Source organism: Filicampus tigris, chromosome 4 (assembly GCF_054856515.1).
Source record: "Filicampus tigris isolate MCC_2025a chromosome 4, RoL_Ftig_1.0, whole genome shotgun sequence".
Lineage (NCBI taxonomy): Eukaryota > Metazoa > Chordata > Actinopteri > Syngnathiformes > Syngnathidae > Filicampus > Filicampus tigris.
This window is the reverse complement of record NC_141220.1, coordinates 177,832-193,002: the sequence shown is the minus strand read 5'-3', so window position 1 is coordinate 193,002 and position 15,171 is coordinate 177,832. Positions and strand designations below refer to the sequence as shown.

The window sequence follows — 15,171 nt, the reverse complement described above, 5'->3', positions numbered from 1 at the left end:
AGCTATCAGTCCAGAATATGGAGCACAGCTCTAGTTCTGCCGGCATCATCTTGTCCACTCGAGCAGCTAATGCAGCAGCGGTCGTCAACTCCAATTGAGGTATGGTAACTGGCTTTAATGGAGCGACCCGGGCCTTGCCAATGATAAATAAAGAGTGGATTTGATGTCTTTCAACAACAAATAGGTCACAGTACCATAGCCAGTTTTGCTTGCATCGGCAAAATGATGGAGTTGTGCCGAAAGTACTTCTCCAAAGCCATGTGGCTTGATGCATCTCCTCACTTGAAAGTTTGACAGCTGTTCCAATTCCATAAGCCATTTGTTCCAATTTTTGGCAACATTCATCCCATCCAAGTTTTCTTCTGCTTAGCTCTTGCAGAATCTGTTTTGCAGGTAGAATGACGGGTGCCAGGAATCCAAGAGGGTCGAATATGGAACTCACCATCGACAGAATAACTATCCGGGTAAGTGCTGTCTTGGATGGCCAACTTGAACTGCAGCGAATCAGATTCCACACACCATTGAATCCCTAGTGCCCTTTCCACCGGCAGCACATCTTGATCCAAATCGAGATCCTTTATCTCTTCGGCCCTCCTTTCCTCAGGAATTGAAGCAATGACAGCTCTATTGTTACTGACACATTTGTTGAGTCTGAAGCCCCCTTTTGTACACAGTACCGAGAGATCTACGAGTTTTATAGCATGATCCTCAGTTGCCATAGACTTAAGACAGTCATCCACATAGAAATTCTTCAGTACTGTTTGAACTGCTTCAGATGAACAATCATCTCCATAATCCATTGCGCATCGCCTCAATGCGTAGTTGGCACAGCTCGGAGAAGATGTTGTAATCATTAAGTTCGTCATCCAGTTTTCCATTAGGCCACCAGAGGAACCTCATTAAATCAGAGTCGGCTTCTGGGACCCTTACTTGATGGAACATAGCATCAACATCGGGTATGAAAGCCATTGGTTGTTGGCGAAATCTCATATAATCAGATGAGACTATTTGTGATGTCTGGGCCTTGCAACAGCTCAGAGTTCAGTGAGGTGCCCTGGTAAGATGCACCACAGTCAAATACCACTCTAAGTTTTTTCTTCTTGGGATGGTAGACTCCATGATGTGGAATGTACCAGATTCTTTTGTTGTATACTTGAACTTTTTCTTTCACCTTCTCTGCATATCCATTGTCCAAGACGCTAGCCATAAACTTAGTGTAGTCGTCATAGAACTGAGGAGACTTGATTAGCTTCTTTTTTAGGCTGAGGGCCCGCTGCTCTGCCACATAGCGGTTGTTGGGGAACTTAACATCTTCATTCCTAAGTGGCAAAGGAATGCTGAAGTGACCGTCAGCCACTATGGTTGACTTGGAAAGACGTTCCATAAAAATACAGTCTTCTACTGACATCTCCAGCTGCTCCTCATGCTGTCTTTCAGGAAAGTCATATCTGTTTTGTTGTTGCAGAAGATCATCGAGTCGACCAATGGGGATTCTGTGTGACATGAAGGTTGGCTAACCATTGGCTGAGGTAAACTTCTTTTGTAGAGGCCCATTAATGGCCCAGCCTAATGTTGTCTTCACAGAGTATGGACCATCCCCCTGGCTGTTAATTATCATCCATGGTTCCATGGCCTTTGGAACATTTGAACCAATTAAGAGACCAATGCCAGTAGTGATGCGATGTAGATGTACCTGCTGTAGATATGGCCACTGATCCACATACTCCTGGGTGGGATATTGTCCTTGGACACAGGTATCCTCTTTTGTGTGTGGACATCCGGAAGTTCCACCAGTGAGTTGTCATTCACACTGCATACCTCCATTCCATATATCACGAAGGAACTGACAACGTCTTCTCTATTCATTGTTTTGAGAAGGATGTCAGTTTTTCTTGACCTTGAGTTCTCTGAGCAGTGCCTCGGTGAAAAAGTAGCAGTGCTTCCTGAGTCAAGAAAGGCGTAGGTCAACACAGCATGATTGCTTTTCTTCATTTTAACCTAGCCAAGATGCAGTCAGAAATTCCAGCCCATGTAGGGGTCTCCACTAATGTGCTCGTCACAGTCTTACTTTTTCTTTCCAACTTTTCCATTAATGTGGAGTATGGTGGGATGCTTCAGAGAGCATACATGACAGGAAATCTTCCGTGTACACACTTTACTCATATGTCCCGGTGACAGGCAGCTATCCCTTTGCGTTTCAAAAATTCAATTTTGTCCTTCTGTGTTTTTTGTTGAGTTCACTACAAATTGTGCTCTTCTTGACAGAATAAACATGACTTGATAACAGCAATTGCACACTTTCCACAATCTTCTTTAATGGGTGTGATACTTGTAGTGAAACCACTTTTCCTCTCTTTTGGTATGCGAGCATTTGTTTGGTGCATGACTGGTTGGAAGGATTTTTTTTCAGATAAACTGGTGTTTTTTCCTTTAAATTACCAAACACAGGGTGTAAGCTAATTCTTGTTTGTTGATCTACAAAACCAACTAGGTCCTTAAACCTAGCTCTTCGTTTGGTTTTCTCATGCAGCTCAAATACAGTTCTTCTCCATTTCTCTCTGTTTATATGGAAGTTTAACTAGAATGGCTTTCATTGTATTTGGATTATCCATCTCCTCCATATACTGTATGCTGCTCATTGTCCTGCAGCATCCTGTTTAGAATATTGAATAGGCTTGTAGAGCTGCAGCATCTTCAGGCTTGATTGTAGGCCAACTGAGAGCCTTTTCAATGTGGGCTGTGGCGATTTGAAATTTATCATCATAATATTTTGCCAGGAGTCTTTTGGCCTCCTTATATCCTGTTGAAGCATCCATATGTTGGCAGCTTCGGACCAGTTTTCTTGCTTGCCCCATGGTAAATTGTTCCAAGAAGTGCAGCCTGTCCCTGCAGTTTTCTGTTCTATCCTCAATACCATGTTCAAAGGCACGTATAAAGAACCGGTATTCCAATGAATCCCCTTTAAATGTTGGGATGCTTTGAGGTGGTAATGATGACAACCTTTGTTGCTTTATCAGTACTTCCGTAATAACATTTTGATTTTGCAAGACATCTGTGAAACGGTTTATGTCGGCAGGTTCAGTGTTTCCATCAGGCCCAACATTGCCTCTTCCATCGGACTTCCCACCAACCATGATAGTTTTAGGTTTTTGTGATCTTTGCTTTCGCTGCTCATGAGGCCCAACTGTGACCTCCATCATGTTCCTTGGCCATGAAGTACCTTCTTCAGTTGTGGTTACAGTTTGAAGTGGGTTTGTTTTCTTTTGACAACAACAGGTATGTCCTCAGTTTTGTTTGTCTTTGGAGTGATAGGGTAATATGAGGTTTGACCGCTTTCTGTTAGCATGCTGGCTTGACTGACAGCACTTCTGTGTTGAGCTGGTGACTCTTCCTGTTGGGCAGCTGAAATGTGCACGTTTAGTGCTAGTCGATGTTGAAGTAATGTCACTGGGGTGTTTAGATATCTCCTTCTGAATCCCTTGATCAGAGGCGGAATTAAGACTTCTTTTGTGTTGCTCAAAATACTCATCCATTCCATCACTTGGTCTGTTATCCATCCCCTGTGTCATTTCAAACTCTGAAATAACATCCAATATAGCAGTAGCGGCATCTATCTCAGTTTGCATTTCCAATTGTTCTTTTCTGGCTTTAATTTCAGCCTCTTCCTTTTCCAGTGCTTGCTTGATTTGCAATGCTTATGCTTTAACAAGCAGTGCTGCCCTTTCAGCTTGCAATTTGAGCTTTGTTGATGTATGTGAACGTCCACCTGATGAGCTGAATGAATGCTTTGAAGAGGCCTTTGAAGACATGTTTGAGATGCTGTCCAATGGATGGATTGAATCATCCAAATGGGATTTGAGCCATTGCTATGATGTTTGTTGTGGTTCAGTGGGTTCATCCATATGTTTCTCTGCCCCTTGCTTTGCTGCTTGACACCATTTGGCTAATTGTGCTTCAAACTCATCCAATGACGCAGCTTTTGGTTTGTACCATGTCACCTGATCCTGTTCCATATCTCCAATTGATATTTCACTTAACATGGATTTCACAGATTTATTTAGCTCATTGAACTCAGCAATTTCACAAATTCATTGAACATCTTTCCTTGGACCAACTCCAAGTTTCCATAATTTTCCAACAAATTTGTGATTTCATTCCTTTTTTTAGTCAGCGCACCAAGTTTACAATTTCTTGATCCCTTTAATTTCTGCAAAGGGTCCTCACAAAAGCCTGTTTCCTCATGAGCCATTGGTTGTGATTTTTCCATTTCTTTTTTTTTTTTAAATGTGCCTAAAGGCAGCAGCGTTCCTTCTTCTTACAGCCACACAACTCATGAAAAAATTACATATTTTTGGTTATCAATCACAGTTTGAAAAATAAGCATTGAATGACGTATTTTTAACTCAGCAGGACGGTGTTATTCTTGAATGTAGCTCATGACATCATCTCGCATACACCCACAGAGAATCAGCTGTTGAAAGCGCTGCATTGCCCAAAGCGCATGCAACGCTATACCTTTCAAATTTATAATTTAATATTTTAGTGACGATAAAACAGGTAAACGTGAATTGTTTATATGGTTTGGTTGTTTAATAAATGGATACAGTTAATTGAGAAGTCTAGGCGTGCTGTGAATTAATGGATGTGTATTGGAGGATATTACTTTAATATTGCTTATCTGTGTAGTCGCAGGCCAAAATAAATAAACTTGTCAAGTGGAATACAAGCCTTTGCCACTCTAAAATACAATCAGATGGAGACCAGTCATACATTTTATTTTATTTTATTTATTTTTTTTTACAAATTCCATCACTGCTACAGATGTTGACTAACAGGGTGGTTATTTGCTAAATTATATTTTTACGACAAAAGGTTTCTCAAGTATTTTAGAAAATTGAGGTAACAGTGATTCAGGTCTATCATTTTATGTCTTCCTTTTCTTTTGCTATAGTTAAGACGTCTAGTACCCATTGTTTGACGGAAATCTTTATACAATCAAGGTCTCGATGTAATGCGTTATAGATTATGATGTTTTGTCCCATGCCGATCTTGCCATGGTGCCTGACATAATCAGACAAGGACAGGACAGGATGTCGGGTGCAAGTTGTTGTGTATTTCATACCTTAATAACTTGGAGACGGTCTCGGAGCTCAGCTTCTTTATTATTGCGTAAACGGCATTTATTTGCAGTCGAGGTGAACTGATAACACTTGAAATTATATCACTCCGCGCATGTCGCGGTGCACTGAGGAAATTTCTTGTGGTGTTTTTTTCTATCAAAATGCTTTGCGCTGGTGAGGGGTACTTGGCTAAAAATATAAATATCTTTCACAGGGGGCTACTCTAAGGAAAAACGAGAGATGGACAGACAGGACACTTTTCACTTTTAGTTTTAATAGCAATTTTCACTTTTAGTTTTAATAGCAGGACACACCGGACATGACCAGTCACAGACAATGTTAACATTTCAATTTGTGGCAATCTTCAAGATTTGGTTCAGGACTTGACAAGGAGCTGGAGGACGGTGGATTATGTAGACAAAACAGCAGATAAAAGGCGTGGACGTATTGGTTTGTTTGTGAAAATGAGGACAGAATGTAATACTGATAAGGATGTGACAATCACCACTGATGACCTGATGAAGAAATGACATCTGTTGCGCATTAGGACCTGGTGTACAAAGTTGACGAAAGCATTGCTGATTTTTTTTCCCAATTTCTATTTATTAACCAAATATTTTGTACAGGCGGACCAGTGGAGATTGGCACATCTGCCTCACAATGTAGAAGTCCTGTGTTTGAATCCGGCCCCGGCCTTCCAATGTGGAGTTTGCATGTTCCCTCTGTGCCTGTGTGGAAATTCTCCAGGTACTCACATTCCCTCCCACATTCCAAAAACAGGCACGGTAGTTTAATTGAACACTCTGAATTGTCCCTAGGTATGATTTTAACTGTGAATGTTTGTTTGTCTACATGGGCCCTGTATTGGGTGGCAACCAGTTTAGGGGGTACTCCGCCTGTACTCCGAAGTAACCGGACTCAGATTATGGGTAGAAGTGACACTGATTCCAAGAGATTACCAATAGATCGGCATCTGTAATAGTTGACAATAGAGGTCGACTTTTCTGTTGTTGTTAATATTTGTTTATTCTTTTTTCATCTGACATCTGTGTAAGGTGAAAACGAAAATGTGCCAAAATAGCGAGGTAAAACTGCAATACATGAAGTTATGGTCACAAATGAAAATCCACGATACAGTGAATCGACACTAACTGAACCACAAAGTAGCGAAGGACCGCTGTATTATTACTATTACTGACAAGAAGCATTTGATATGGTTAAACATGTAATTACAAATGTGCACGAAATGTTGTATGAGGGGTCTCTCACAATGTTGGTTGCCCAGACATTTGAACATTAGATCACTATAAATGCAATTGATTAATTGATCACATTAAATGATAGAGGTTTGTGGACTTCCCCTTAAGGCTCAGTTTTTGGGCCCAAGTTATTTGTTTTTTTTTTTATATGATATCTGCAAAATATCATGGATTCTGAAGCTAATGATCTTTGCTGATGGTATGAATATTTTTGTTGCCCTGGACATGATATTATTAACCTAATTGTAACAATACGGAATGGATTGAACAAACAATTGTAAGAAAACAATTTTTTTTTTTGCTTCGTGAAGAGGAAGCAGAATAGTTTTGTTTTGGATTTGACAAATGAATAAATTATGTATAATTGTGTTTTTATGGAGTTGGAACTGCATGGAGTCTGTGGAACTGTGTTCTTTGGCTTGCACATAGGCCATGAGCTTTGCTGAATGACACATATTGGAAACAAGTAAAATATAGAACAAATATCTTACAACAAATTCATTGCAGAATTTCTATAATTAATGGCGATGAATCATATTTTTCAACTACATTTTCTACAAGGCTTGGAACCAATATTTACTTGAGTAAAATGTTGGAATTAATATGAAAAAATGAATAGTATAGTTTGATTAAAAGGCTGTTCTAATAGCTTTTCTTTGAGCCACCGATTATTATTATTTTCCTGTAAAATACAACGCACCAAAGACGTACAAGTAATGTGGTATTTGAATTTGGCTTTGCAAAATTTGCAAATCATTTTGGATTTCTATAATGAGCCATCGAGTAACTGTTTAAAGGAAAACTACGTAAAGGCCCGTCTTTGTGACAGTAACTCTGCTCTAAGTTTGGCTGCAAAGTGAGCAAAGGGAATATGTCACAGGAAGTAAATAAAACTGAGTTAATTTTCTAGTGTATTATAAAATTTAAATTAATCTCTGTAGTTAATGCTTTAATCTTGACAGCCATAATTAGAAGCTATTGTGTGAGTTGAGTTGAGACACTCGAGGGTGGGAATAAGAATGATGATGAACACCTTTTTTGGAGGTCAATTATTATTATAATAATATATTATATATATGATATCTTATTTATTTTTTCTCTCAAATTGACAATGTTACTTATGGATATTTGGAAATTACGGACTTGTTGTTGCTATTGGACACTTATAATTAAATTAACCACATTGGAAATACAATTTTGTCTGGGAGAACGGGAACCTTCCCTTGAGTATCCAGTCCTTTTTCTTTTTATTTGACGTGGGTTGGGAAAGCAGGGGCGTAACTAGAAATTGTTCACTGGGGTGGCCAGAGTCGAACAAAACCTGACTGAGGAGTGGCCATATGTGCATTTTATTTCGTGAAATTGCGGCTGTGGATGGTATGGTGAACAATGACTGATCTGTCATTATCGTTTGATTTCTATAGTGTGAAATGATTATTCTATTGACGGTGACTGAGAATTGAATGTTCTTGACTTTAAGATTATTTTATTTTATTTTCCATTCAGACCAATTGTATTCTTTAAATATGCAGGTTAAAAATGTGGCAGAGTATCCCATGTAAAAAAAGCCTACAGTATATGGTTTATACATAGCAGGGATCATATCTTCCTTACATAAAATGAGTAGAATTATCCTTAAAGCAACACTGTGTCATATGTCAGTTTTTGTTGATTATGGCGGCGCCATGTGGATAAAACCGGTAGTGTTTTGACAAAAAATCAATCACATTTCCCATGCGTGTCAGCGCGTAGTGTCGTGAAGAAATCCTGAGCCGTCCTTATAGCGAAAGGAGGAAGTGAGTATGCCGTAAATCAATTCAGGACAATTGTATTTTTTTTGTGTGCCAGAGTTGATCCCACCCTCCTCAAAGTTGCTTTGTGCCAGTAAAAACGATACAGACCCCCTCAGGACATGAAGTCCCACTCAACTACTGTACTTGTAAGTCAATGTTTCATCAAAAGAGTTGTGAACATTTTTTTTAAGGTCGATTTCTTGCCCAGTGCTGCTTTTGGTGTACAAGTTTTTTTTGTACAAGTACAAGTTGTTTTGTTGCACTTGATTTCTTCGGCATACACCTCTTGTTGAACACATCTGATAATTGTACATTCTGCTTGATTAATCGTTTCCTCTCTGAGACTTGTTTTGCAGAGGTGCCAGCTTCTACATCCGTTATCATCTTTGGACTTGAAACTGACAGCGATGTGACATAGGTAGGCTATTGCTTTGACAAGTGAGGACCATTTTGAGAAACGTTCAAAACGTGAGGAAGCTAATAAGGCTTTGGAGTTATTTTTGGTCACAAGTGCTGTTACGTTCTGTCGTATTTCGACATCTGACTCTGGATCATGAGCTCAAATAGAACTTTTTCAGGATCGTCACTCTTTTTGTCAAGCAGGAAGGCTGGACCTAACCACCATGTGGTACTGGAGATCTTCTCTGTGGATAGAGAACGAGATCCATGATCAGCAGGATTGTTCTCTGTTGGGACATGCTTCCACTGATAGGGCAGTGATGATTGCTTGATTCTCTGGACATGATTGTTCACATACACATGGAATCCTTGCATTGGTTGTGAATGTATCCTAACACCACTTTGCTGTCAGTGTAAAAAGTGGTCTTGTCAATCTTCATTTTAAATTGTTCTCTGAGAAGCTCAGACATTTCCACAGCAAGCACTGCAGCAAACAGCTCTAACCTCGGAACTGTGAGTTCTGACATGGGGGCTAGTTTTGCCTTACCCATGACAAATCCAACTTCGATGTGGTCATCTTCATGTGTAACTCTCAAGTAGGCAACTGCAGCTATAGCCTTAACTGAAGCATCTGAGAACACACAGAGTTCAATGAAGTTGGCCTTTGAGATGGAGAACGAAACATAAGTACGGGGAATGTTCAATGTTTTAAGATGCTGTAGAGAGTCATGCCATTTACTCCAGTCGTCATACATGCCTTGAGGCAAGGGGCTGTCCCACTCAAGATTGTCACTGGCGAGCTCTCTGAGAAGAAGTCTTCCTCTGATAGTTACAGGCGCGAGCAGCCCTAGAGGATCGTACAGGCTGTTTGTGGTTGAGAACACACCACGTCGAGTAAAGGGTTTTTTCTCTTGCGGAACGTCAAATGTTAACGTGTCTGATGCGGTGTTCCAAATTACGCCTAAACTACGATGGACTGCGAGCTTGTCTATACACAGATCAAGATATTTGATTTCCTTCGCCCTGTCTTCAGGTGGGAAAGCATTCACCACTTCCACTTTGTTGGAGGCAATCTTGTAGAGACGTAAATTAGAGAGTGCAAGCATTTTCTGGGTTCTTTATAGAACATCGATAGCCTCAGCTACTGTTGGGAAGGACTTTAATGTGTCATCCACATAGAAATCCTGTTCTATGAAGTTTCGAGCGTCAGTTCCATATTCACCCTCTGCTTCTTTTGCTGCTGTCCTCAACCCGTAGATCGCCACTGCAGGAGAGGGACTGTTGCCGAAGACATGCACCCTCATCCGATAGTCCACCACGTCTTTGGTCAGGTCATTATCTTTATACCACAGGAAGCGAAGATAATCTCTGTGATCTTCCTGTACATTAAAGCAGTAAGACATCGGCTCGATGTCAGCTACGATTGCAGCAGGTTCTTTTCTGATGCGAAGGAGCACACATATGAGTGTATTATTTAGGTCATGACAATAGTACATCATTGAGGGAAACTCCATTAAACTGCGCACTAGAAGCAAACACCACACGGATCTTCCCAGGCTTCTGAGGGTGGTATGTGCCAAAAATGGGAAGATACCAGGTCTCTTTATCTCCATCACGAGGTGGTGCCTGTTCTGCATGTTTGTTGTTGAGCATTTTCTGCGTAAACTCAACAAAATGTGCCTTAATGTATGGCTTCTTGTCAAGCGTACGTCGAAGAGACATGAGCCGCTTGTGGGCGTAGCATCTGTTATTGGGGAGTTTGCGCCTGGGGCTACGAAACGGGAGTGTGGCCACCCAACTGTTTGTGTCATCTTTGAAGAATATTGCCATCTTCTTCAGAAAGATCATGTCTTCAAATTAGTGTGCTTGGTGAATATCTTCATTAGTGCGTGAGAAGACAGCTTCACCAAGATTCTCAAGTGTGGGCCTGGCGTATGGATTTGAGAGTGGCATTGGGTTGCAAACAGTTTTGTTTTGACTGTTTGTGAAGTTCTCTTTTACAGTAAAATGACTGTAGCAGGGTGTGAGGTAACCTGGGCGTCCTTTGTCCAACACATGTGTTTTGAGAGTGTTTACTTCACTTGGCTTGTGGGCGGAGCCGAGACACACATCGCCGATAATGACCCAGCCTAGGTCAAGCTTCTGAGCAAATGGGTCATTATGTCTGCCGCTAATTTGCCGTCTCACCTTGTGTACTCTGAGAAGGTTGCATCCTATCAGCAATAATATGTCAGCGTCTGGATCAAGGGGTGGTATTTCCGAAGCTAATGATTTCAGATGGGGATGATGAAGGGCAGCTTCTGCAGTAGGTATTTCCTCCCTGTTGTTGGGGATAGCATTGCACTCAGCGTAGGAAGTGGAAAGTTCATTTTCCCGTCCAATGATTGGACTACATAGTCGCAGGCTCTTCTGACAGTTACTTGGGTTATGCCATCTTCAGCGTATATGGTGTGGCTATGCCTTGTACGTCAAATGCTTAAAAAAACTCTGTCTTTGCGAGTGATTGGTTGCTTTGGTCGTCTATTGCATGCATCTTTTTCCCATTGTGTGGTTCACCTTTCGGGAAGACTTGTACCAAACAAATCTTGGAGCATGATTTTCCTGTGATTTGATTTCCGCATACCTCTGTACATGTAGCTGTAACATCAGACTCTTGCGCGGGATCTTGCTCCCCGCCGTTCTCTTCAGGAGAGGAGGGAGGTTTAGATGCTGGTGGTGCTGGACCTGGATGGACAGCAGCCAAGTGTTTGTCACTGTCACACTCTTCACACTTGAGTGTGACATGGCAGTCTTTGGTTCGGTGGGTGGTGGATGCAAGGCAGCGATAACAGATGTTGTTTTCTTTGATTACCTTGTTCTTGTCATCCAGCAACATGTTTCTGAAACCTCTACATCTCTTCAGTGAGTGTGGTTTATGATGTATGGGACATTGTTTTTTGATGTCTTCATTTTCTTCCTTTGTGTTTGCTGATACATCTGTTTTGTGTACCGTTACTGACTGTTTTATGTGGTTACCTTGAGTTCTTTCTCTTTTGTTACTAAATTTAGGATTGTTAGATGGGCTGTAAATTGTGGTGAAGCTTGGATCATTTCTTGCTTTGGCTTGTCTTTTCAAAAATTCCACAAAGAATGAGAAAGGTGGGAAACTTACATAATGGTCTTCTTTATATTTTGATCCTACCATTGTCCACTTTTCCTGAAGCTGAAAGGGAAGCTTCTCCACAATTGGACTTACTCCTCTTGCGGTGTCAAGGTAGTTCAAACCTGGCAGATACCCATCAAGTTTTGCTGCTTCCAGTTCACACAGTAGATCTGACAGATCACGAAGCTTGTGTGGTTCTTTGTTGGAGAGCTTTGAATTCTTTCAAAAAAGGAGTTTTCAATTGCTTCCAGTGATCCATAGCATTCTTCTAGCCTGACCCATATCATGTGCAGACCAGCAGGCTGATGCTTGATATGAACTGCTTTTAATCTCTTAGCATGTTCAGAAGACTCAGGGCCCAGCCATTTAATAAGGAGGTTTAGTTCTTCACTGGGTGTAAGAGCAAGGTCTCTGATGGTACTCTGGAATGTGGCTTTCCAGCTTAGATAGCTCTCTGGCTTGTCGTCAAATTGTGTCCTATTACTAGTTGACTTCTATCTAAGAATCTGGTAAGTTCATCGGTAGTGTTTTGAGCCTGATTTGACACTGGTATCTGTTATGGTTGTAACACAGTGTGAGGAGCTTGTTGAAATAAGTCTCTTTGTTGTGGTTGATTGGTGCCCTCTTGTGGCTGTACTGGGTAATGAGCTGGCTCTCGTTTAGCATGGAGAGGTGTGTACATTGGTGGTGAATGTTGTTCTTGATTGGTACTATTTTGTTGAAAAGTCACTTCATTTTTAGATGGATCAGTATCACTGTGTTTGTTTATGTACTCACTCACTTTTTATTCCGTAGTTTGTTGAAGAGGTAAAAAGCTTAACTGGTCACTTTGCTTTGGTCAGGGACGATGAGCTGTGCTGCAGCCAACTCCATTACTTCCGCTTTAGCAATGGCTGCATCTGCTTCCTTTTGAAGGTTGAATACATTCAGAGTTGCCTCCAATCGTGCCTTTCCCACTTTAATGTCCATCTCTCTCTCAGCATAAGATAGCCTTGCTCTTGCTGCTTGAGCTTCTGCTTGTGCTGCGGCCATGCTGACTCGACTTGAAGCTGTGGACCGTTTTGATCCTGCAGAGGATCGAACAAACAGTTTTTCTGAATGCACTGAGGACTTGGGTGAGTGAGGAGAGCATGACATTTTGCCACTTCGTGTTCCTTCTTCATTCTTTTGGTTTTCAGCTTGTGTTGGTTCCATGAGTGTTGAATGTGCATCAAATTCCACCAACCGTCACCGTGGTCCCTCGCGGAGTGCTAAGATTTTACTGTACTGTTGCACTCAATGTAACTCCTGTTCTCTATTGAGATTCACAGCCAGGTTAACTCCTTCTTGCAACGTTTCCTCCAAGGAACAGACGTTTGTTGTAGTTGGCAGGATTTATTACAAAAAGGTGTAAAACTGCAATACAGATATATAAATATTTGTAAGTAAGATTATAATAACTTAGGCAATAGCAAGCACAACGGCACATGTAGTTCGTATTATTCACCATCCAAACAGAAAATTAGAAAGCACTGTCATTAGCGATGAAATAATTAGGCAAAATAAAATGACTAATAAAGTGACAAACTTAAACTTACTCTTATTGCCACTCAAAGGGCTATAACGAACGGATGGCTCGGATGGAAAACGACACACTTTTCTTCTGCGCAACCATTTCAACAAGAGAACGCTTCCCGGTACGTCACTTCCTGCAATAATTTCCCGGCTGAGTTCGCAGCTCGCAATGCACCTATGCCCTCTAGTGACCAACAACAATAACAACATGCAACATACCTGTATATCCAATACAGTAGTATTCGATACAAATTACCGTGAGTTTTACAGAGTATTATTTTCCATTTATACCATCTTTTAGGGAACACTGCTCAGAGGTGCTCACAAACACGTTTGCTCCCTCTGCCGCCATCTCGGCCTCGATTGGGACAACTAATAGCAACAACTAGCTTCAGTCCGTTAAAACAAAAGGCGTTAGCACAACAACATTAGCTCCTTACTGTCCGACCAGCATGTGGAGGTGAAGATGAGCCTGTGTCTTCATGTCGCCTCACAAGCAGTAGCGCGCAGTGTCCCTGCTTGCTTGTAGCCACCACCTTCTGCCCGAGTGAAGCGGCGTGAGAGTGACGAAAGCCCTCATCGAACAGCGAACAAAAATTTCTAGCGAGGCTGACTGCACAGCCGAGTATGGCTGCATTGAAACGTGCCATTTCGGCTGTTACCTTCCAAATTGGACGGCGTGTTGTAAGTCGAAAATCTGGGGCCATTTCTCATCCAAATAAATGTGCACGTCTCATTTCCACTCCAGTCTCTGTAAATAACCTGACCGGTATTTAATGCCTTGTCCTAACCGTGACCAGCAAAGAAGCAGGTTTTTTTTTTTTTTTCTAAGCAAAGAAGCAGTGTGCGCTCGTCCCAGCCTAAATTAAATCTATGTAGCTCTGCTGACTTCCACATTACCTCATTCTCATATAAATCAGCCACGGAGAGGTTAATCCTTTTGATTTGTGGAAGTGGGCATTAGTATAGATGTCCACATAAATTTTGGTGCCAATTGATCGCCATTTTTGAACGTTATAAGCAATAAGCAATGTATGGAAGTAAATCTGTGCCATCGGAGTTTGAATTTGAATTTCTAACACTGAATTTTTTTACCATCAAAATTCCGAACACTGAATTTTTCAGCACTGAAATTCAACATTAAAAAAATTCTAATGGAAAATTCAGCTGCAAAATATTTGCCAGCAAAAAAAAATTCAGCTGCAAAATATTTGTCAGCAAAAAAAAATTCAGCTGCAAAAGATTCGCCTGCAGAAAATACGCCGTCATGAAAATTTGCCGTCAGAAAATAGTCTGTCATAAGAATTCAGATGCACAATCCGGGTATTTCAGGAGAAGCAATCGATTCCCGTGTCCAGTCATCCAACGTCCAACCAATCAGGTTTAGCGCCGCTGGTCAAGTGACTCTCGACACGGAAGAAAAGGGTTTATTTTTTATTTTTTTATTATTGAACTTCAAATGTACAAAACGTATTGGCGTAGTACAATGTTATTATAAAACAAAAAAGGTAACAGACAAGCCTCAAGAAGGGTCACAAAACACCATCATAAAATTAAAATAAATAGAATAAACAATAAAGAAATAAAAGAAGAGAGGAAGGGGCACGCAAGGGGTTTTCAGCAAGGTTCAGCTCCTCTACTAATCTAACACAATGTCACAGCATTTTTCTTTACCATACATTTCAATGATGAAAAGTAATGACACAGTTCTTTATGAAAAACAAAACATTTAGGTTGAGATTTGATATATCTATTTTTATGTATAAAATATTTTCAGAGAATTAAAAGTGTGTTAATTATTAGGTCATGGGTTGACTCTTTGACAGAAATACCATACAAAACATTTTCTTTTGACGGAGTAGAAAGATTGGGCAATTTAGGGAACAACCAGTCATACAAATCTT

The 15,171-nt window shown here is 40.8% G+C and overlaps 1 long non-coding RNA gene across 1 annotated transcript; it reads right to left on the bottom strand.

Moving 5' to 3' along the window:
* Positions 1-6,703: 6,703 nt before the first annotated feature.
* Positions 6,704-13,364, bottom strand: LOC147148040 (uncharacterized). The gene is made up of 2 exons (XR_015086649.1): positions 13,291-13,364; positions 6,704-13,108 (listed from the first exon to the last, which is right to left on the bottom strand). It is a non-coding gene; the product is annotated as an uncharacterized LOC147148040 (long non-coding RNA).
* Positions 13,365-15,171: the final 1,807 nt, after the last annotated feature.